This window comes from Sus scrofa, chromosome 2 (assembly GCF_054392235.1).
Source record: "Sus scrofa isolate SSC_HxYL_T2T_F1_AM1 chromosome 2, Sscrofa_HxYL_maternal_Yorkshire_Landrace_v2.0, whole genome shotgun sequence".
Lineage (NCBI taxonomy): Eukaryota > Metazoa > Chordata > Mammalia > Artiodactyla > Suidae > Sus > Sus scrofa.
This window is the reverse complement of record NC_139384.1, coordinates 42785111-42807037: the sequence shown is the minus strand read 5'-3', so window position 1 is coordinate 42807037 and position 21927 is coordinate 42785111. Positions and strand designations below refer to the sequence as shown.

Below are 21927 nucleotides of genomic sequence, written 5' to 3'. Positions count from 1 at the left end.
GTGTCACTTTCTCTCCTGACAAGTGATCCCATCTGGAAATCGAGAACTCTGTGCCCAGGGAGAGGCCTGGAAGGGCCTGGATAACTCAGCCGGGATGCCAGGCCCCCTGCACAGGGCCCCACACTGACCGAGTGGCAGGAGGATCAAGCGTAGCCTGGGAAACCCAAACATGGGGGCAATTGAGCGCGGCATTTGTGGGCTGTGCTGGGCATGTCATGAGACCTTCTGGAGGCTTTGTGGGAAGTTCTGATGTGTGCTGGGGCCTCGGGCAGGGCTGACCAGTGCAGTGGTGGAGCCAGGGGGATTGAATTTCCTGCAAAGGAAATCGCCTCCAAGTCGCATATGCTTCCAACATGTTCCGAGGCCCTTCCAGATGCCCACGTGGGTCCTGGGGGCTTCGCATCTGCCCCCGTGACTATGAGGCAGATCTTTTTACCTGCATTTTGCAGATGAGGTAACCAAGGGCTGTGGAGTTCAGCTACGCCAGCCGTAGCCTCTGCTCGTGCCCACTACTTAGTTTTCCCAGAGTCTCAGTCTCCTCACCTGTAACCTGGGTGTAAGAACACTTACACCCTGAACTCCCTTGGGGACAAGAGCTGTGTTGGCCTTGTTGTCCATCTTATCCCGTGCACCGAACGTGGTCCCGGGTACAGAGTCAGTGCTGGAGAACCACCGATTCAATGAATGAATGTTACTCTGAGTAGTTAATGTAATGACGTGGGTAAAATGCTTGGTTCAGGGATTCATGGGATGCGCTGTGGTTGGGGGCATTATACTCCCCAGAGGGCTGAGTGCCACTGCTGTAGAAAGCTGCACCCAAGGAGAAGCAGGCTTGGAGGAGAATGAGGGCACCAAGGCAGATCATGATGCTGAAAGACAAAGATGGGCACGAGCGTGATCGAGGACACTGACAGGCAGAGATGGGAGAGGACTGACCAACTTCAAGGCTGGTGATGGGCAAAGGACAGGACTGGAACCTGGGGATTGTTTTTACGGGTGCACCTGCGGTATATACATGTCTCCAGGCTAGGGGACGCAGTGGAGGTGCAGCTGCCAGTCTATGCCACAGCCACAGCAATGTGGAATCTGCGCCACATCTGTGACCTACACCCCTATGCCGCAATGTGCGACCTTCACCCACTGAGCAAGGCCAGGGATCAAACCTGCATCCCTGCATCCTCATAGACACTATGTCAGGTTCTTAATCCGATGAGCTGCAACAGCAGCTCTGGAACCCGGAGATTCTAACTCTCAGAGTGTCATTTCTAGACCCTTCTGAGGTCTTCTTTTATATTCTTTTAAGTTTCAGCAACAGATTATTTAGGCATCTAAGATGCTCTTAGAATTTCAAATGGACTCTTATTTTTAGCAGCAATATCACACTGAGCATTTGACGATGATTGATTTCATTTCTCAGTTTATTTTTAATAAGCTTAAAGGCTACGGTTGATAATCATTTATAGGCATAGTTAATGCAGCATTTATAGTTCCTGACTCCACAGGCCTGCAACTCATTGTGTCATCATTAAAATGATGAAACGGAGATGTGAGAGGAGGTGGGGGCATCCCTGTCGCTGGTTTGTCCTCACCTCTTTAAACCTCTCCCTCGCCATTCCAGTCCCTGGCTGCTGCGACTGAGTTCCCAGTTTGACTAAAATGTCCTTATGGTTTATGATGACTTTGTTCTTTCTGTCCTAAGCTGGTTGGTGAGGAGCTGGAGTGGCCAGTATTAAGCTCACCTGTCAGAGTTTGGCTCAAGACAGAATGAAAAGCATCCTGCACCCTTCCCCTGTCTTGTCTCTGGATGCCAAGGCATCTGAATTAAGCTCCTTATGGGAACAATATCTGACCCAAAAATATTAGGATGGGGATTACCGAGGTGGACATTCAGTTCCGTTACCTACTTGCCATGACTTTAGAAGAGCTGTGGGTTCTCAGGCTGCTTGAGAAAACTTCCTTTGGGAGGGAAATTGAGTTCCAAACCATAATAGCCCGTGGAAGCAATTTCTGAGATCACAGCATTCAGACTCGATATTCATTTGTCCCCCAGAGCACAGAAATTCAGCCGAGTCCAGGGACTTTGACGAAGAAAAGTGCAAAGTCCACACAATCTTTCTGTGCGGCTTGTCATCTGTGGGGAGGCCTGCCTCCTGTCTGTGGCTTTGGGGGAGCTGTGTCAGAGACTTGGTTCCTTCAGATGGGCCATGTGAGCCAGAGGCTGGAGGGAGCTTTGTTCTTGACTCTTGAAAATTACAGCCTGATGTACTTCAAAGGGATTCTAATGAGGACATGGGAGGCACAAAGAACTCAGCTTTGCAGAATCAGTTTTCAAGCCGGTGACGTTTGGTGCTACTTGATGTCTCGAGCTAAATAACCTCTTGCTGCCTTGCCTGTGCCTGGTGGGGACGGTCTTAAAGGGCCGTATCATTTTCTCCTTCTCACCTCCTTTCTCCCAGGTTTGCCTGTCCTATGTCCACCTCGCCCAGCGTTTCATCAACAGCTCCTTTCTGCATTCTTTTCTCTCTCTGCATGCAAATTTGGGCAGAAATAGCCTTCTTTTCCACCATGTTTATTAAAGACATTTTTCTGAAAGCCTATCAATCCTGACCCTACTCACTTAAACAAATGTTCTTTTTCTCTTACCATGGCTGGAAGTTTCTTCTTCTTTTTTTTTTTTTTTTTTTTTCAAGGACTTTTTTCCTCATTCTTCTTAACCATTTGAACAATTCTTTGGCCTTTGGCAGGAAAGAACTTGCTTTCCCAGACTCTGGACATACCCCCCCCCTTTTTTTTTTTTTTGGCTTTTTAGGCCCACACCCACAGCATATGAGGTTCCCAGGCTAGGGGTCTAATCATAGCTATAGCTGCCGGCCTCCACCACAGCCACAGCAACACCAGATCCAAGCTGCGTCTACAACCTACACCCACTGGATCCTTAACCCACTGAGCAAGGCCAGGGATTGAACCTGCAACCTCATGGTTCCTGATAAGATTTGTTTCCTCTGCACCACGACAGGAACTCCCCAGGTAGCTTTTAATACTGAGAATCTAGCAAAGTCTCTCCCTCCCTCATGCTGCCTTGTTAGCCTTCATCCACTCATTCTTTCAGTGCTGTTTCCAAAACAGTCCCCAAAGGAGGAAGTTACAGAAGGTCCAGTCTGAAAGAGATTTTGTAAATAGCTCTATCCCTCACTTCAGATGGAGTAACTGAAGCCCAGAGCAGGAAAGTACCTTCCTCAGAGTCACACAGGAGACAGAGTCAGAAATGGGCCCCAGTCTTCCTCTTGGTCCTTTTGACCTTCAAGAATCCTGTCTACATATGGAAAATTTAACATCCTCACTGAATAGGTATCATACCTCTCATTTATGGACATTAATTATGTGCCATGCATTACGCTAAGTGCTTTTCTTTCTTTCTTTTTTTTTTTTTTCTTTTTAGGGCTGCACCTGCGGCATATGGAGGTTCCCTGGCTAGGGGTCTAATCAGAGCTGTTGCTGCCGGCCTACACCACAGCCACAGCAATGCCAGATCCAAGCCGTGTCTGTGATCTATACCACAGCTCACGGCAATGCCAGATCCATAAATCACCAAGCGAAGCCAATGATCAAACCGCATCATTATGGATATCACTCAGGTTCGCTACTCCGTAAACACAAACTCCGCTAAGTGCTTTTTATGTATACCTCATCTAATGCTCAGCAATAAGTCCTCTATGAGGTGAAACCCATTTTACAGATAGAGGAACTGAGGCCACAGTATGCTGGAGCTGGCTGGTACTGGCTCTTGAAAGCCAAATGTGTGTCTCTTCCCAATTCCATGTTGTGTTGCTAATGAAATCAGCCACAGTGGGAGCATTTACACCACAGAAATGGGTGAATGCTGCAAATCAGGGCTTTTCTCCTATCCCCTGCCCCTCCTCACCCAGGCGATCCCATTTACCAGCACACCCCTGGGCTTCGTACAAGCTAAGCAGCTTGCCCAAGGACACAGCAGGAATGTGACAGCACTGGGGCTTTTATTACCCAGGAGTGTGTTCTTTCAAAGCCTAAGATCCCAACCGCTACCTTATGTAGCAACAGAGCCAAGTTTTCAGACTCATTCCTCTTGGGCTGGAGGTCGGTGGGGGGAGGAGGATGTCAACTGTGTCTAATTCATTGGATGGTGGCAGGGTGTGAGGTGCCCACCAGCAGGGGGACTGCACCTAGTTGGCTAGATCGGGAAGCCCTGGGAGCATTTACCAGACTCACTCACTCCATCCACCTCGGTCTTGTTGGTTTTGGGTTTTCCAAGCACACACCTAACTCAGGGACTTTGTTGTTGCTGTTCCTGCTGCCTAAATGCTTTTCCCACGGAGTGGGCTCCCTTGCTCCCTTTTGGTCTGTGCTCTTCCTTAACCAACCCACCAAGAACCACCTCAACAGACTCCATTCACTTCCTTTAGTTGATGTGCATAATCCTCATCCCTGCCTGTCTTCATAGCACATATGCATTTGCTTTTTGTCTTTCTCTCCCTGATCCTCGAAGTTTGGACCTGTGTCTTTTTTTTTTTAAATTTTTTTTTGTTTGTTATTGTATTTTCTTGATCTGCGCCCACAGCATATGGAGGTTTCCAGGCTAGGGGTCGTATCGGAGCTGTAGCTGCCATCCTACAACACAGCCACAGCAACATGGGATCTGAGCCGAGTCTGCAACCTACACCACAGCTCATGGCAACGCCTGGTCCTTAACCCACTGAGCAAGGCCAGGGATCGAACCTGCAACCTCATGGTTCCTAGTCGAATTCTTTAACCACTGAGCCACAGTGGGAACTCCTGGACCTGTGTCTTATTCACCATCATAGCTTTGGAGAGCAGACCAGGGAGGGGTCAGATGGATAACTTGAGGAATCTTGACTGTCATTCTACACCACTGCCACCTTTCTGAGACTTGCCTTAGGCAGTCAGCTGCTAGCTCATATTCACTTGTAAAGACAAAGGGCTACTCCTTAGCTCTCTGATCTCCTGAGATCTTCAAAGTCTGCAACCATCTTCTCTCCACCCTGGAGCTGTTTCTTTTATGTTCCCACCTTCCCCTCCCCCACCACACACACAAAAATATAGGCCAACAGTCACATCTGTCAATGATGTTTTGCTAACAAATAATTAATCAAACATTTTTAAAAGAAACCTTTGACCCCCAAGAACTAATTACATTCCCATCTTAGAAGGTGAGTGCGGCTGGTCCCTTAGACGATCTGTTTAAGAGGATGATTGGGACTGATTGAGTGTGACCTTTAGAGAACCAAGGTAACAGCCAGGTGTTGGGAGCAGCTGCAGGGAGCCAGGTTGGGTGTCTATTCATTCATTCTGACCAGAAGGGTCACACTGATGCTGCTTCCCACATTTCCTGGGTCATGCCTGATGGTAAATACTTGATCACTCACACGCACGCACGCATGCAAACACACACACACATGCACGCACACCTTCCTTCCTGATTCAAAGATTTCACAAGTATATTGCAGAAAATTTAGAATACATAGGCAGAGTAAATAAAGAGTTAAAAAATTATGGTGATATAGGTTGCAACTGCAGCTCTGATCTGATCCCTGACCCAGGAACTCCATATGCCACGGGATGGCCAAAAAAAAACCCAAAAAACAAAAGCTTATAATCTTGCTCCTATGAATATTCTGGTTAGTTTTCTTTCAGTCTTTTTTTTCCCCCACTAATTAACCTCTAGGTTTTTCTGACCTACCTTTTAAGAAGCTTAATACATCATGGGCATCTTTCCCTGTGATTAAATAGGTTTATATGCAGTCACTTTTAATAGCTGGACCGTATTTAGGAGTATGCAGGGACCATAATTGATTAATTAGGGTTGGACACATACAATGTTTCCAGCTCTTGATTGGCACAGAGAGCACCGTGATAGAATTTCTCACTGGTATGTCTTAGACCTACAGGGATCCTTCTCAGCGTCATTAACTTCAATTACGACAAGTTAATGCTGTGAGCTGAACGTTTGTGCCTCCCTCCTTCCAAATTCATATGTTGATGCCCTAATCCCCAAAGTGATGGTATTAGGAGAGAGGGCCTTTGGGAGGTAATTACATTTAAATGAGGTCACAAGGGTAAAGACCCTGTGATAGACTTAGTATCCTTATAAGGTGGTGAAGGGACCAGAGCTCCCTTGATCTCTCTGTGTCTCTGTCTCTCTCTGTCTCTCCCCCAAGTGAGACTACCACAGTGAGAAGACAGCTGTCTGAACCAGGTGTACTCTCACCAAGAACATCCCTATGCTGGCACCCAGCCTCTGGAACTGTGAGAAATCAGTGTGTCTTGGTTAAATCACCCTGTCTCCGATGCTCTGTTTTGCAGCCACCTCACTGTGACCTCCTTACTTTGTAGAATGGTGCCTATATGGTGACCATGATTTTACCTCTGGGCCTTTGCACATGCTGTCCCTCTGCCTAGATAGTTCTTTCTACCTCTCCCTCAAGCTTTTTCACCTGATTATCACAGGTCCTTTTTTCTCCTGCACATCAAACATTTCCCTACGTGTTCGTATTTCTGACAATGAGCGTAACAGCCATTGTGTGTATTTGTGGTCGTAGTGAGTCGTGGACTTTTGAGAAATATCATAGGGAATTCCCGTTATGGTTCTGCGGTAAAGAATCTGACTCATGAGGACGTGGGTTCAATCCCTGGCCTCGCTCAGTGGGGTACGGATCCTGCATTTCCATGAGCTGCAGTGTAGGTCGCAAATGTGGCTCGGATCTGGCATTGCTATGGCTGTGGTGTGGTTTGGTGGCTACAGCTCCAATTTGGAAACCTAGCCTGGGAACTTCCACATATGCTGTGGGCATGGCCCGAAAGAAAAGAAAAGAAAAAAGAAAGAAAGAAAAAGAAATATCATAATTCTTCTCCATCCTTCAAGGTGCAGCCAGGCAGTAATTCCTTGGGTTTAGGTGGTCATAACCCCTTGGGCTCTCGCTGCGCTAGTCACTAGTCACGCTGCATTGCACTTGTCTGCCTGTCTGTCTTCCCTGCACAAGGACCTCCCTGAGAACAGCAAAACTGTGTTTTTCATTAATGCAGTTGTCCCCTGTTCTCCCTGCTGAATGGGTAAATGGAATGATTTCCCTGTTCCAGGCACCTGTAGAGCTCCTTTTCAGAGCCCTAGGAGGGCGGATCTGAGCCTTTCGCCTGCCCCACCTGTAAGGTTAATGCCCATTTCTGGCCACGGTGGCTCTGTTTGTTTGCTCTGCACAAGGGCGGGGAGAAAACCTGGCAGGCGGAGGTTTGGGCAATTCGTGCCCAAACGGCTCTAGAGAGCTTCTGAGAAACCACGTCACCAGCGTGGCCATTGTTTTCACCATGCTTTAGAGTGACACTCAAGAGTCAGAGGGACATACTTGAATTTCAGCTTTACAAAAGGCCTTGCCTGTGAGATCCCCTTTCCCTTTTGCCCCTCACTCCCCACCCAGACCCAGGGACCATGAATGAAGCTGGTCACTTGAGCTTTCCAGGGCCTCTTCCTCCCACCTTCCCCCCTCCCCCACTCCCTTCTGGGTCTCTCTCTTTGTCCTGAGTTCATCGTCCTGTAACCTGCCTCTACGTGGCTTTCTGTCTTGTCTTTTACTGATCAACCCTAATTCCAGACAGATTACAATCCCTGTTCCCTGGGAATACAAGCTGCACGGAGTTGAGAGAAGGCAGATGGTCTCTTGCCAGTGAAGTGAAGGCTTCAGGGGGAGGCAGCTGGTTCTCGAAGGATGGGTTGGACTCAGATGGGTGAGGAAGTGGCAGAGGAAGAGAAGTCATCTCACGCTCAGGCAGGCATAAAGCATCATCAGGAAGGGGAGGACTGGGGCTGAAACAAACATTTATGTATAGTATTTGTAAAGGACCTGCAGTGCACCTGCCACTGCGTGGGTGGCTGAACCAGATGTCCGTGGGGCTCTAGCTCATGTGCTTGTGTGGGCTTCCCTCATTTTTACCCCCATGACAACCCAGCCTCCAAACCTGGTACCTCCCCTAGTTCAAACCTAAAGTATCTATGGGCAAAAAAACATTGGCACCGAAGTTAGACTTTACTGGGTATGTTGCAGGGGAGGTGGGGGAATGAGTTTACCTTGTGTATTTCATCACAAACAACTAGAATATCTATTAGACATTTCTGTTCTCTCCAGAAGCCCTTAGCCACACCATGGCATGGAGAAGTCTTGCTCCCTCCTTCCCCCACTCTTGCTGGCCCTGTTTATCTCTTGGATTCCTCTTCTCCCTTTACATTCCTCTCCTGTTATCAGCCAATTCTTACCACCCAACTTACCAACCAACAGGCTACAAATCCATCATGTTAATCCACCCCAGCCCTTGGGATCCACCCTCCTGCAAGTGGTTAATCAAGCTGTGTTTTCCCAAACAAATGTCATACCTTCCCCAAAAGGTTATATAGCATCCCTCTTTTTGCATGTGTATTTTCTCATTCAAACCCCACCACCACCACCACTGAAGCCACTGATAACAGCCATTATCTTCACTGAAAATCAGAGAGGTGAATGGGTTTGCCCAAAGTCACACAGCAGCCAAAATGACAGAGATAAGACCTGAACTATGGCACTTAAAAAAAAAAAAAAAAAAGTGTAGTAACTATTTCCTACACCCAGAGTGTGAGGAGGGTGACTTTGATAGGAGAAGAGCTAGACATGTATGTTGGGGCCTGTGTCGGTTTCCTAGAACCACCATTAAAAAAAAAACCCACAGGAATATAAATTGGTACAGCCACTATGGAAACCAGTATGGAGGCTCCTTAAAAAATGAAAAATAGAGCTGTCGTATGATCCAGCAAGTCCCATTCCTGGGCAAAACTTGTTTAAGGACACCAGTCACCAGATTTAAGGCTCACCCTAATCCAGTACTGATTACATCTGCAAAGACCCCATTCCCAAATAAGGTCACATTCTGAGAGTCCTGGAGGACATGAAGTTTTGGTGAGACACCATTCAGCCAAGTATAGGACCGGTTAATGAAGCGCCTAGCAGGTACGGCCAAGAAGTAGGGTCTGTGAGTAAAGAACAGTCAAGAAGCATTTTCCAGGAGGATGACAAGATCCAATCAAATTTCTGCTCATAACCACGCCCCTTTCCCCTCCCACCCTCCATTCGCCCCGCCCCCAGCTTCAAATCTGACTGGTTCTGAGTGATTTCTTTCTGGTCTCAGCTCCCTGTTCCCTGCTGCATTGTTAAGGAATTAAGCAGTGTGGGCTTCCCTCAACAGGTGGTGTTTCCGAGGTTGGCAGCCTTTGCTTCCTCCTGGAAACTTTGCCTTGTGGTGCCTCGGGCCCATGGAGTGCTGGGTGAAACCAGTGAAAGCTGGATGCATTGGCCACTGCAAACCTGCTCCTCCTGGGTGCTGGAAAACACCGAATGGGGCAGCGCAGTTTGGCCCGCTTCCCATCACCAGCTCCTTGGATTCCTTGGACTTTTCGCCCAGAGTCCCTTTCCTGAAGTGTCCCTGGTACAGGAAGAGCTGCCAAAGCGTGGTTTGGCCATCTCTGAAAACTATTCCAAGGACAAGGGCCAGGGACCAAGGCAGGGCAGGGGGTCAGCCCAGGAGGGCCCCTAGGCTGGACTGATCTGCAGGAAAGACCGTGGTGCCCAGTGAACTCACTGTCAGCTGGAAGCCAGTGACAAAGCCCTGGGGGGCCATCTCAGTGCTCTGCTCTCACCCACCCCCAGCCAGTGCTGGGCTATTTTGATGTTGCTTTGAAGCCAGGAGAGCCCTAGAACTTACAGCCTGCTCTAGCGGCCGAAGCCACAGGCTCCATCGGCCTTTGTGGCTTTGCCAAGCCTTCAACTGGCAGACAAGGGAGAGGGCTTGGGAAAGACGAACTTGGCCTTAAACAGTGTGTGGAGGGCTAGGGCTTCTGTTTCTTTGGAACAGGAATACTCAGGCAGCATGGCAGGAGTTCTCTATATTGAGCCCAACGTGATGACTTCAGATTCTGGGGCTGTGGGTTGGATGAGGATGCAAGCATAGTGTGGTGACCAAAAGAGAGTTGGAACTCCTGATTCAGAGGCTTTTCTTCCGCTGCTTCTGGCTAGCTGTGTGATCTCAGGTAAACTGCCTAACCTCTCTGAGCCTCTGTTTTCTTCATCTATAAAATAGAGGGGCTAATTCCCAGCCTTCATAGGATTTCAGAAGCATGAGCTGAGAGGATTTATGTAAAGTGCTAAAGGCTGCATAGGGTGCAAGGGGAGTGCTTAATGGAAGATGTGCACAGTAATAGCTTATGTTTATTGAGCATATAGTTCCTGCTAGACAATGTTCTGAAAACATGGCTTGTTTTATTTAACCTGCACAGTGGCCCTAGGAGTTAGTACTATTAGTACTTTTTTTACAGGCGAGAAAACTGTGGCTTAGAGAAGTTAAGTAATTTGCTGAAGGTCCAACAGCTAATTAGTTGAGAAGACCAGATTCAGACCCTGAAGCCTGTAGGTTTAACAGCCCACTACTTCTCTCAATGCAATCACAGTCATTTTTATTTTATTTTATTTTGTCTTTTTAGGGCCATACCTGCAGCATATGCAGGTTCCCAGGCCAGGGGTTGAATCAGAGCTACAGTTGCTGGCCTATGCCTCAGCCATAGCAACACGGGTTCGAGCCGCATCTGTGACCTACACCACAGCTCATAGGAATGCTGGATCCCCGACCCACTGAGAGAGGCCAGGAATCAAACCCGCGTCCTCATGGATACTTGTTGGGTTCATTACCGCTGAGCCACGACGGAAACTCCACGATCACAGTAATTTTAAAACTGCCTGCTCTTGGGACCTAGTTTTTGACAAACCCTGAAAATGCATTGCCTCTAATCTTCACAGCAGGCTTGGGCTGTAAATATTATCACCTCCATTTTATAGGTGAGGAAATTCAAGACTAAAAGTTTGGCTCACTGCATTTACTGAGCACCTACTATTCTATTTGAAGCATCCGGGACACAACAGTGAACAAAATGGGCAACGGCTGCCTTTGTCCAACTTCTGTTTTCATGCCAGAGAGACAGGTGATGAAATACGTAAACAAAACAATTTCAAATAACAGTGAGGGCGAGGAAGAAGATACACCTTGTGAAGTGACAGATTGACAGGAGGTTTGGGAAGGGCTCTCTGAGGAGGGGCTGGTGGAGCTGAGACTTGAATGGTAAGAAAGAGGAAGCTGTGTGAAATGTGTGGGGAAGAGCAGAGGTCTGTGAGCAACAGACAGGGAGTTGGAAGGGGCTGCGGAGGGGGAGCAATTTTTAAAAATCAAAGTATAGTTGATTTACAGTATTGTGTTAGTTTCAGGCCTACAGCAGTGACTCAGTTATACACATACATACATATATATATATATATATATATATATATATATTCTTTTTCAGAATCTTTTCCCTTATAGGTTATTACAAAATACTGAGTGTAGTTCCCAGTGCTATACAGTAAGTCCTTGTTGATTATCTATTTTATATATAGTAAGTGTGTGTGTGTTAATCCCAACCAACTCCTCATTTATCCCTCCCCACACATTTCCCCTTTGGTAACCACAAGTTCCTTTTCTGTGTCTGTGAGTCTTTTTCTGTTTTGGAAATAAATTTGTGTGTATATATTATATATATATGTCGGAGTTCCTGTCGTGGCACAGCAGACACGAATCCACTAGGAACCATGAGGTTGCGGGTTCGATCCCTGGCCTCGCTCAGTGTGTTAAGGATCTGGCGTTGCCATGAGCTGTGGTGTAGGTGGCAGACACAGCTCCGATTTGACCCCTAGCCTGGGAACCTCCATATGCCCAGGTGCGGCCCTAAAAGATAAAAATAAATAATATATATGTAATTTCTCAGATTCCACATGTAAAGGATATCATGTGATATTTGTCTTTCTCTGTCTTACTCCGCTTAGTATGATAATCTCTCGTTCCATCCGAGTTGCTGCAAATGACATTATTTCATTCTTTTTATGGCTGAATAATCATCCATTATATATTTATACCGCATCTTCTTTATCCATTCCTCTGTTGATGGACATTCAGGTTGCTTCCAGGTCTTGGCCATTGTAAATAGTGCTGCGATGAACATTGGGGTGCACGTATCTTTTCGAAGTATGGTTTTCTTTGAAGGTATGCCCAGGAGTAGGATTGTAGGGTCATATAGTAACTCTATTTTTTAGTTTTTTAAGGAACCTCCGTATTGTTCTCCATAGTGCCTGCATCAATTTACATTCCCACCAATAGTGTAGGAGGGTTCCTTTTTCTCCACACCCTCTCCACCATTTATTATTTGTAGACTTTTAGATGCTGGCCATTCTGACTGGTGTGAGGTGTTACCTCACTGTAGTTTTCATTTGCATTTACTTTAGAGACAACCTTGTCAAACACTCTCACTTAGAAGAGACCAAGGCCCAAGGGTTATTTTATTTTAGTGCTAGGAAAAATAGTTGGTGAATGTCTTTCTAGGGAAAAAAAAAATCAAAAACCAAACAAATCTACCTTTTCTGATTTAGTAAACAGAGTAAATTGACCGAAGAGACGCTGACAGCGGAGCAGAGCAGAGTGTCTGGTGTCAGATAAAGGGTTGGCTCCCACATCTAGTACTAACTAGCTATATGTTCTGGGGTGAAGTTATTTAATGTCCCAGTTTACTAATTTGTAAAATACAGATAACAGTGGATACTCAGCTCATGTGAACTGAATAAAGTACCATATATCACGTGCTCATCGCCTCGCATCGTGAGTTGCCGGGTTACCATGTGGGGATGCTGATGCAGAAGATGCAGATAACTGGTGATGTGGAACATGGGAAGATGCTCCGTGATGGCAAGATGGTCTACGAATGTTCTCATCTTGAGCTCAGCCTCCATAACATCTCTCATAGTTGCTTTTTATTCATTCCCCTCCAAAAGTTTATCATTCGCCTTTACTTCCTGAAAAGCAACTTCTAAGAGAAGCCTGGTTCCCATTAAGGGAGCCTTCCAGCAAATGAATTAGAGGTTTGGACCAGAGGTTCATCTTTTTCATTTCAAGAGCAGCCCCAGAACACATGCCAACGTGTGAGCCTTGACACTGATCATCAGAGAAACAGGCTGGTGTTTCCCAGCCTAACCCAGCTGCTCTAAAGCCCATCCTTTGTCCCATCCCAATTCACCCCTTGGGTAATACAGGAAGATGTATCATGAGGTGACAGTTCTCACCTGTCCCACGCTATGGTTTCAGTTGTGATCATCATCGGACAGGGCTGTCTGTTCTTAGTCATTTCCCCCCTGGCTTCAGGGAGACGGCACCATGAGGAAGGGATCAGAGGACCCATGCACAGCAGCCACTGACTCACAGGCTCTGAGAACTGACCATCCACTGGTGACTCAGCATCATCTGGCTCGTCCCTCCTGTGGACTCTGCAGGGAATGGCTGGGCTTGCCGTGCCCTGTTTCTTTCCCCTCTGCAGAATGCAGTCCCCATCTTCCTGTTATAAAAACAGCATCTTTTCAAAATAGAACAAGAAGAGTAAGAGAGTAGAATCGAGAACGCTTTGCCAGAAAGAATTTAGCTGAGATGACCAAATCCTGTCCAATATCTCGGGTTTAAAAAGAATCACTTATGAAGTTCAAATGCAGTTGACTTTGGCCCTGAGATCTTACAGGAAAAACTAGGGGAGGAAGCAACGAATCAGCAGCACAAGGAGTATTTGCTGTGAGCTCTCCAGTCATGGAATGAGTAAGTAATTCTGTCCTAGGATCCTATCAAGTTTGCTTTGTGCTTTGAGCTGTAGAGTTTGGAAAGGTACCAATGCTAGTGGTTCTTCTGCATTGGTGGAGCAATAAAAGAAAATCCCTGTGGGAGTCCTGTTTCTTGGAAACCTCCTTCTCACCTGCACCTTAAGTTTAGAAGGAGTCCAGAGTGAGTCTGAAGGAGTGTGTGGGGAATCTGAGCACAGGGCTGTTCCTCTGAGCCAAGGCCCAGAACCAAGGCCAGTGCAGATGTTCAGCTTGTCCAAGGAGAGGGCAGGGGATGAGGGGTGGGGCTTTGGTCTTTGGGGAGTTATTTATTCATTCATCTTCTCATTGAGCACCTACTATACACCAGGCACTATTCTAGTGAAACAAAGAATAGCCAGGTTTCTGTTGTCATGGTATTTACCGTCTTGTGGGGAGATACAGACAAAGGACAAATAAACAAATGTATTAATAAGGTTATAAATAAGAGAATGGCAGATACCATGAAGGAAGTAGACCAGGGTGATGGGTTCAAGAGGGGCTCATTGAGGACCACCCTGGGGAGGTGGCATTAGAACTGAAGCACCAACCACATGAAGACCAGGGGAGCCTGTTCCAGGCAGGGGAATCTCAACACAGAAGCTCCAGGAAGGGACAGGCTCCGTTCGTCCTACGAACCAGTGTCACTGGTGAATCAGCAGCTTGTTTCAGCTTTATATCTGGCATGCTATAACCTCAGCCTGAGTAGCCACTCCTGGCGGAGGGGTAGGAAGGAATGTCTAGAACTGCTCTGAAGACAAACAGAAATGATTGGTTAGAGGACTAACCCTGCCCTCCTTGTCCCCTCCACATCTAACTTACCACCAAGCTCTGTTGGTTTGTGCTCCTTGTTTTCTCTTGGGTGAGTCCACTTCTCTTCATGTCCATGACCTCGCTCTGGTCCAAAGCACCAGCATCCCTCCCCACATCTGCTCCAGAAAACTCTAGACCAGATTCCTCACGTGCAATCTTACTCAGCTCCAGTCCACGCTCCACACTGGGTTCAGAATATTCTTTTAAAAGCTTGCTTTCTTGCCCTCTTGCTCTCGCTCGTGCTCTCTCTCTCTCTCTCTCTCACACACACACACACACACATACACACTCACCTCCTCGGTACTTTTTCATGACTCCTCTTGCTCTGAGCATAACCCCTATAATAACAGACAAAGCCCTGTCTATGCAGCTCCCCTATTTCTTTCCTAGCCTCATTTTTAGCCCTTTGTGGCTTCACTTTCCAGGCTCTGGCTGCACAGTGTTTCATCCAGTTCTTCCAATACACTGTACTAGTCCTGGCCTCAGGACCTTTGCACAAGCCGCAATGGCTCCTAATCAGTTCTTTTTTTCATGCACCTTGGCCTCAACAACTTCTCCGTGGGCCTCTCACACAGCTCTTTCTTCCTCATTCTTCCACGTTGTAATAATGCGTAGGATCTTCTAGTTTCATGTTCCCACCAGCATTTCATACTGCTTTTCATACCTCTCAGCACATTTATATTCACTTGTGATGGTGTCTCTTTCCTGTACTAATCCGTAGCTCCAGGAGGGCAGAGAACTGTGTCTGTCTTGTTCATTGCTGTGTCCTCAGCCCTTAGAAAGTGTCTGGAGCACAGTGAACACTTGATATGTATTTGTGGAAGCAGTGAAGGAATGAATGCTTGCAAAGACCTTGAATCGGGAATGTTCCACTCGACTATGCTACTGGCTTTCAACAAAATGGAGTAACAGGAGACCGTCTGTATTTTCTGTTCCATGGCTCTACCCTATAGAGATGGTGATTGATATCTGGAGTTCAAGAATAAGCACAGCGAGCAGGAATTCTGGCAGATGCACAACCTGCTTAGGAAGTCTGTTCTTGCCTTCGACTATCAGAACAGTGTTATTTTCTTTGGCGCGAAGGAGTCTAAGACTGTGTGTACTCAGGGAAACGGTGTAGACCCGCGGTGTGGCGTCGGGGCCAGGGGTGAGACTCCAATAATAATCAAGTGAAAGAGGGTTGTGTGAAGCCTGGTGGGGGACATTGCCTTTCTCAGCAGCTGAGGAATTGGAACAGTCCCACTGGTGTCAATGTGGAAGTGAGTGAATTAAGCTCCTTTTTTTTTTTTTTTTTTTTGGGCTGTGCCTGGAAAACTACCAGCACTGTGCTCGCAGCATTTCTGAAAGCTAACCCCATAGGCCTCTCGTTCTCAGCTCTCTGAGAGATGTGTCGGAAAAAAGAGTCACTAGCATTCATGGGCAATGGGAAGTATCACTGAAGTGGGAAATCTTCACTTTTGAAAATCTGACAAATGCAGTGGACCCTCCCCCCCCACCGTGTCCCTTCCCCTCTGCAGAATGTGTGTCTAATAATAACACCCCCACACCCCATCCATGGGAACCCCTGGAGGGCCAGAGCCTCAGGTTCAAAATGCCAGTTAGCGGGTCTGATTGGAAATTGAGTAGGAGCAGAGCAAATAAGAGACGACAGTGAAGCACCAGTTAGACAATGTTTGGTCTGAAGAGTAAATTGGAAATGCTCCATAATTAGATTTTTCCAACCCTAAAGGTCTTCACTTTGTAGAATTTGGTTGAACATGTGCATCAGAGTGAAACAAGGCTGACCTCTCAGACCTGAGGGGAAGCCAGGCTGAGCATCTCCTGGCTTTAACCACCCATGGTGCTCCAGCTGCTGAAGGGTAAGCACCATAAGGCCAGGATTTCAGTCTGTTGTCTTCACTGCTGGTCCCTGGTGCCTAACTCAGTGCCTGGCACTTAGTAGATGCTCAGTAAATTTAGTGAAAATTAGTCTCTTCTAGGTTGCCCCTAAGTCACTCTTCCTCTCCTTAGCTTTGTTCTGAATTTATCAGATTCCTTAATTTTGATTTATTTGTTCAAGAATTATTAACTGAGCACCTCTTAGCCTTCTGGCAGACCATGGCTGTTCTCTGGAATAGAATAAAATGAGACTGGGAGTTCCCATTGTGGCTTAGCGGGTTAAGGACCCAGTTGTCTCTGCGAGGATGCAGGTTTGATCACTGGCCTCACTCAGTAGGTTAAGGATCTGGCATTGTTGCAAGCTGTGGCATAGGTCACGGACATGGCTCGGATCTGGAGTTGCTGTGGCTATGCCAAGCCTGTAGCTGTAGCTCTGACTTGACCCCAGCCCAGTAACTTCCATGTGCCACAGGAGCAGCCGAAAAAAAAAAGAAAAAAAAAAAAGAAAAAAAAAAAAAGAAAAAAGAGTAACGTGGAAGGAGTTCCTGTTGTGGTGCAGCGGAAACAAATATGACTAGTATCCATGAGGATGAGGGTTCAATCCCTGGCCTCGCTCAGTGGGTCAAGGATCTGGTGTTGCCATGAGCTGTGGTGTAGGTCGAAGATGTCGCTTGGATCTGGCTTTGCTATGGCTTTGGCATAGGCTGGTGGCCATAGCTCCAATTCGACCCCTGGCCTGGGAACTTCCATATCTATGGCCCTAAAAACCAAAAAAAAAAAAAAAAAAGAAAAGAAAAAAGAATAATGTGAGACTGAAGTGCTCCTGCTCTGGGCCAAAGCCTCAGTTTTCTCAACCATAGAATGGGTGGGCGAATTAAGGTGGTACAGTTTAAGCACTTAGCACAATGCTTGACACACATCTTTGTGTTGCTTTAATAAATGCCAACCATTTTATTATTTATTACCTGGCTTCTCTGCCATATATTTCCTTGGCTCCTTTGGGGCTTCTTTACTTTCTGAGATCATATTTCCAAACCCCAGAAATGAACTGTTATCTACAAAGCAGATAAATGTATGCAGGCTTTAAAAATCCTAGAATATTCAATCATGGCTATATTTAAGGATCAGGAAGACCACTAATTTTCTCTCTTTTCTATTTTTCTGTATTTTATATTTTAATTAACAAGCATGAATTAACTCTCATCGGTTAAAAAGTACTACATAGGTAAAAGTATTAGAGTTACTTACTTACTACATAAGTAAAAGTATTAGGAGTTCCCACTGTGGCACACGGGATTGAAAATGTCTTGGGAGCACTGGGTCTCAGGTTCTGGCCTGGCACAGCAGGTTAAGCATCTGGCATTGCCACGGCTGCGGCTTAGGTGGCGACTGTGCCTCAAATCTGATCCCTGGCCTGGGAAGTCCATATGCCATGGGGCAGCCAAAAAAGAAAAAAGAACGAAAGAAAGAAAAATTATTATGGGAGTTCCCATCATGGCTAAGAGGAAACGAATCTGACGAGTATCCATGAGGATGCAGGTTCAATCCCTGGCCTCGGTCAGTGGGTCAGGGATCCTGTATTGCCATGAGCTGCAGTGTAGGTCCCAGAGGTGGCTTGGATCCTGCATTGCCATGGCTGTGGCAAAGGCCAGCAGCTACAGCTCCAATTCGACTCCTAGCCTGGGAACTTCCATATCCTGTGGGTTTCAGCCCTAAAAAGATTTAAAAAAGAGAGAGAGAAAGAAAGAAAAAGTACTACAATAAAAAAATGTGTATTTTCAATTTTATTGAATTCAAAGGTAGAAAACAAGAATGTTTTATTGTATCTGGACTATAGAATCAATTCGAGAACTCAGTTTGTCCATGATGTTGCCCAGATAAAAACACCTAAACACAAGCATCCAAAAAGGAAGGGAGTCCTGAGCAGACAGGGATGTGTTGTTCAGTTTAGTGGACGTAGGGCAAGTACTCGGACTCCTGGCTTTGTCTGCAGCTCTACCACCACTGAACTCCTTATCTAACTCTGGGGAAACTGATCAACCTCTCTCAGGCTCAGTTTGCTCATCAGTGAAAGGGGAGAGATAAATGGAGAAATTTTTCCTTATAGATTGTTATAAGAACGAGTATCTTATTTCATACATAAGAGTCGAAGCATTTGAGATGACGGATACTAAATGGTCATCCAGGTCAATGTTGCCTTTTTTTTTTTTTTTTTTTTTTTTTTTTTTTTTAAGGGCCACACTTGCGGCATATGGAAGTTCCCAGTCTAGGGGTCAAATTGGAGCTGCAGAATTCTGTCCCGTGGTCATCATCTGCTTCTTTGCCTTCATCTTTACGTCTGTTTCTTTCTCCATCTCTGTCTCCCCCTCCTTCTACTCTTTAAAAATGTAATAACTCGGAGTTCCTGTCGTGGCTCAGTGGTTAACAAATCTGACTAGCATCCATGAGGATACAAGTTTGATCCCTGGTCTCGGTCAGTGGGTTAAGGATCAGGCGTTGCCATGAGCTGTGGTGTAGGTGGCAGATGTGGCTCTGATACTGCATTGCTGTGCCTGTGGGGTAGGCCGGCAGCTACAGAGCCAATTTGACCCCTAGCCTGGTAACCTCCATGTGCCATGGGTGTGGCCCTAAAAAACAAAAAAAATAAAAAATAAAAATAAATAAAAATGTAATAACTAGAGTTCCCATTGTGGCTCAGCAGTTATGAACCTGACTAGGTTTGATCCCTGCCCCCTCTTGGTGGGTTAAGGATCCTGTGTTGTCAGTGAACTGTGGTGTAGGTTGCAGGCACGGCTCAGACCCCTCATTGCTGTGGCTGTGGTATAGGCAGGCAGCTACAGCTCCAATTTGACCCCTAGCCTGGAAGTTCCATGTGCTGCAGGTGTGGCCCTAAAAAGCAAAATAATAATAATAATAATAATAATAATAACTGTTTTCTAGGTCTATGAGTCCATTTCTGTTTCATAAATAAGTTCATTTGTATCATTTTTTTTAGATTCCACACTTGAGTGATATCATATGATATTTGTCTTCTCTCACTCACTTCACTTAGGATGATAATCTCAAGGTCCATCCATGTTGCTGCAAATATAATTATTTCACTCTTTTTTATGGCTGAGTAATATTCCATCTTTTTAGGGAGTCACAAGCACGAGTGTGCACACACACACTCACACACACACACATAAAACACATCTTTGTAATATATAGCCACAAAAAAACAAACTTATGGTTACCAAAGCGGATAGGGGAGGAGAAGGTTGGATTAGGAAGTTGGGACTGACAGATACACACTAATATACATATATATAAAATAGATAAAATGCAAGGAACTACTGTAGAGCACAGGGAATAACATTCAATATTTTATAGTAACATTCAATGGAAAAGAATCTGAAAAATTCTGTGTATATATATATATATATATATATATAAAATCACTTTGCCGTACATCTGAAACTAAACTAGCACAACATAAAAATCAACTCGACTTTAGTGAGAAAAAATGTAATAACTGGTCTTAGCTCATAAGCAGACAAAAACAGGCCAAGGGCTGTAGTTTGCTGCCAACCCTTGTTGCATGTGAGCTGGCCTTGGCTTTCCTCTCCAGCCCATCTCTCACCCTCCACCTTGCTCACTCTGCTCTCGCCCCAGTGGCCTGCTGGCTGTCCTTGAGCACACCGCCCACCTTCTGCTCAGGGCCTGGGCACCCCTGTCTGCTCTGCCCCAACCCTGTTCCCTCGAGTCGTTTCATGGCTCACTTCCTTCCTTTGTACTCCACGTGTTTATGTGTCAGTTCTGCCACTATAGAATGTCAGCTCCTTGACAGCAGGCTTTGTCTGTCTTGTTCTGCCCTCTCTCCCCCCAACTCCCAGAATAGAGCCTGGCACTACATGGTCCTTCAAAAATTATTTGCTGGATAAATGAATAAATGCAAGAAAAATCCTGCCATGTCACCTGATTTTCCATCTCTGTAATAGCACTCATGTGCAGCAAGGTGGCCTACTTTTAAACGCTCAGCCCTGTTGGCTCTAATAGAGAAGGACTGAAGGTGCCAAGCTGTGTTCTGGATGACAGCAAGGACTGTGAGCTCTCAGTTCCCTGTGAATCCAAAAGGTGAATCTGAGTGTGAACATGGGGGTGGGTGGGGAGGGGCAGGGGGAGGAGGGGAGCCAAGCCAGGCTTTGAAGTGAAGGGAACTGTCCAGCTCTCAGGAAGCTGATGTCATTAGAGCATCCCTGGATGATAAGTACTCAGTGGAGCCAATTCCTGATGTCTCTTGAGGAGGGAGAGGAGCATCTCTTGGAGCCAGAGGAAGAGCACGAAGATAAACTGTCCTTCCCTGGAGCATGCAGCTAAGCCAGCCTGCAGTCCAGTTAGTACAGACATTGAAGGGATGGTGCTTATCAGGTCTAGATAGGACATAGTGGAAAGATCTGGTATTTCTGGAGCCATTGAAAGCAACATGTTGCCTCAGCCCCAGGCACAAGTACCCTAGCATCTCCTTCGAGGGGCCTTTTGGGATTGGCAAGCAAGAAGGGTGCAAAAAGAGCAGGCAGGTATGCCCTGCCCCCATTCCACACTCCCACCTCGCCTTGTCCCCATCCAGAAGCCTCAGGAGACATAGGCATGGATCTGGGTCACTGCATAAGAGCGGCTGGTCACTTCCTGGGGCCATAGCATGAGGGCGACTGTCAGAGGGAATGGATGGAGTGAGGTATGGGGTGGTTTTGTGGAGGACTTCAGGAGGACTTGCCACCATGCACCCTTAAGTTCTGGCTCAGGGTCAGACAATGAGCCTTGGTTTAGGGAGTGAGCTTGGCTGTAAACTGACTCACACAGTCCTTGCTGTCATCCAGAACACAGCTTGGCACCTTCAGTCCTTCTCTAGACTGGCCCTGGCCAAGGATCCAGGTCAGGGAGTGAAAAGATATAGGAATCTCTTCCTTGGATGTCCTTGGGATAGAAACTGCAGAGTGTAGGACACTCTGTACACTATCCAGATGGGGGAATTTTATGTCCAAGATCATTGAATCTAGGTGCTGATTTTAGAAAATAAGACAGCTGTACGATATGGGGTGAAATGTAATAATAGTACAAATCAAACTGTCTGTCACTGTCGTGTCTCAGGAGCTGAAGGCAGGAGGTCAGATGGTTTCAGATCTGATGACAGGTCTGCTGTGTGACTTTGGACCAGTCACTTGACCTTTCTGGGCTTGGGTGTTTTCACTTGTACAATGGTAATGGCATTGTTATCTTATTGACTTATTAGGATCACCAGAGAATTAAGAAAGCCTTCGTGAAGTTAAAAAGGCTCTAGTCGGAGTTCCCTTCATGGCACAGTGGTTAACGAATCTGACTAGGAACAATGAGGTTGCAGGTTCAATCCCTGGCTTCATTCAGTGGGTTAAGGATCCGGCACTGCTGTGAGCTGTGTTGTAGGTCGCAGATGTGGCTTGTATCCCACGTT

At 46.4% G+C, this 21927-nt stretch overlaps 1 protein-coding gene and 2 long non-coding RNA genes across 17 annotated transcripts in view; 2 read left to right on the top strand and 1 right to left on the bottom strand.

Moving 5' to 3' along the window:
• Window positions 1–21927, top strand: part of NAV2 (neuron navigator 2) — an 820834-nt gene that overhangs the window by 418516 nt on the left and 380391 nt on the right. The gene's annotated exons all lie outside the window — the stretch shown is intronic.
• LOC146405339 (uncharacterized) overlaps window positions 1–21927 on the bottom strand; it is an 855846-nt gene that overhangs the window by 693730 nt on the left and 140189 nt on the right. The gene's annotated exons all lie outside the window — the stretch shown is intronic.
• On the top strand, window positions 97–8576 carry LOC146405341 (uncharacterized). The gene is made up of 2 exons (XR_014837232.1): window positions 97–2846; window positions 3476–8576. It is a non-coding gene; the product is annotated as an uncharacterized LOC146405341 (long non-coding RNA).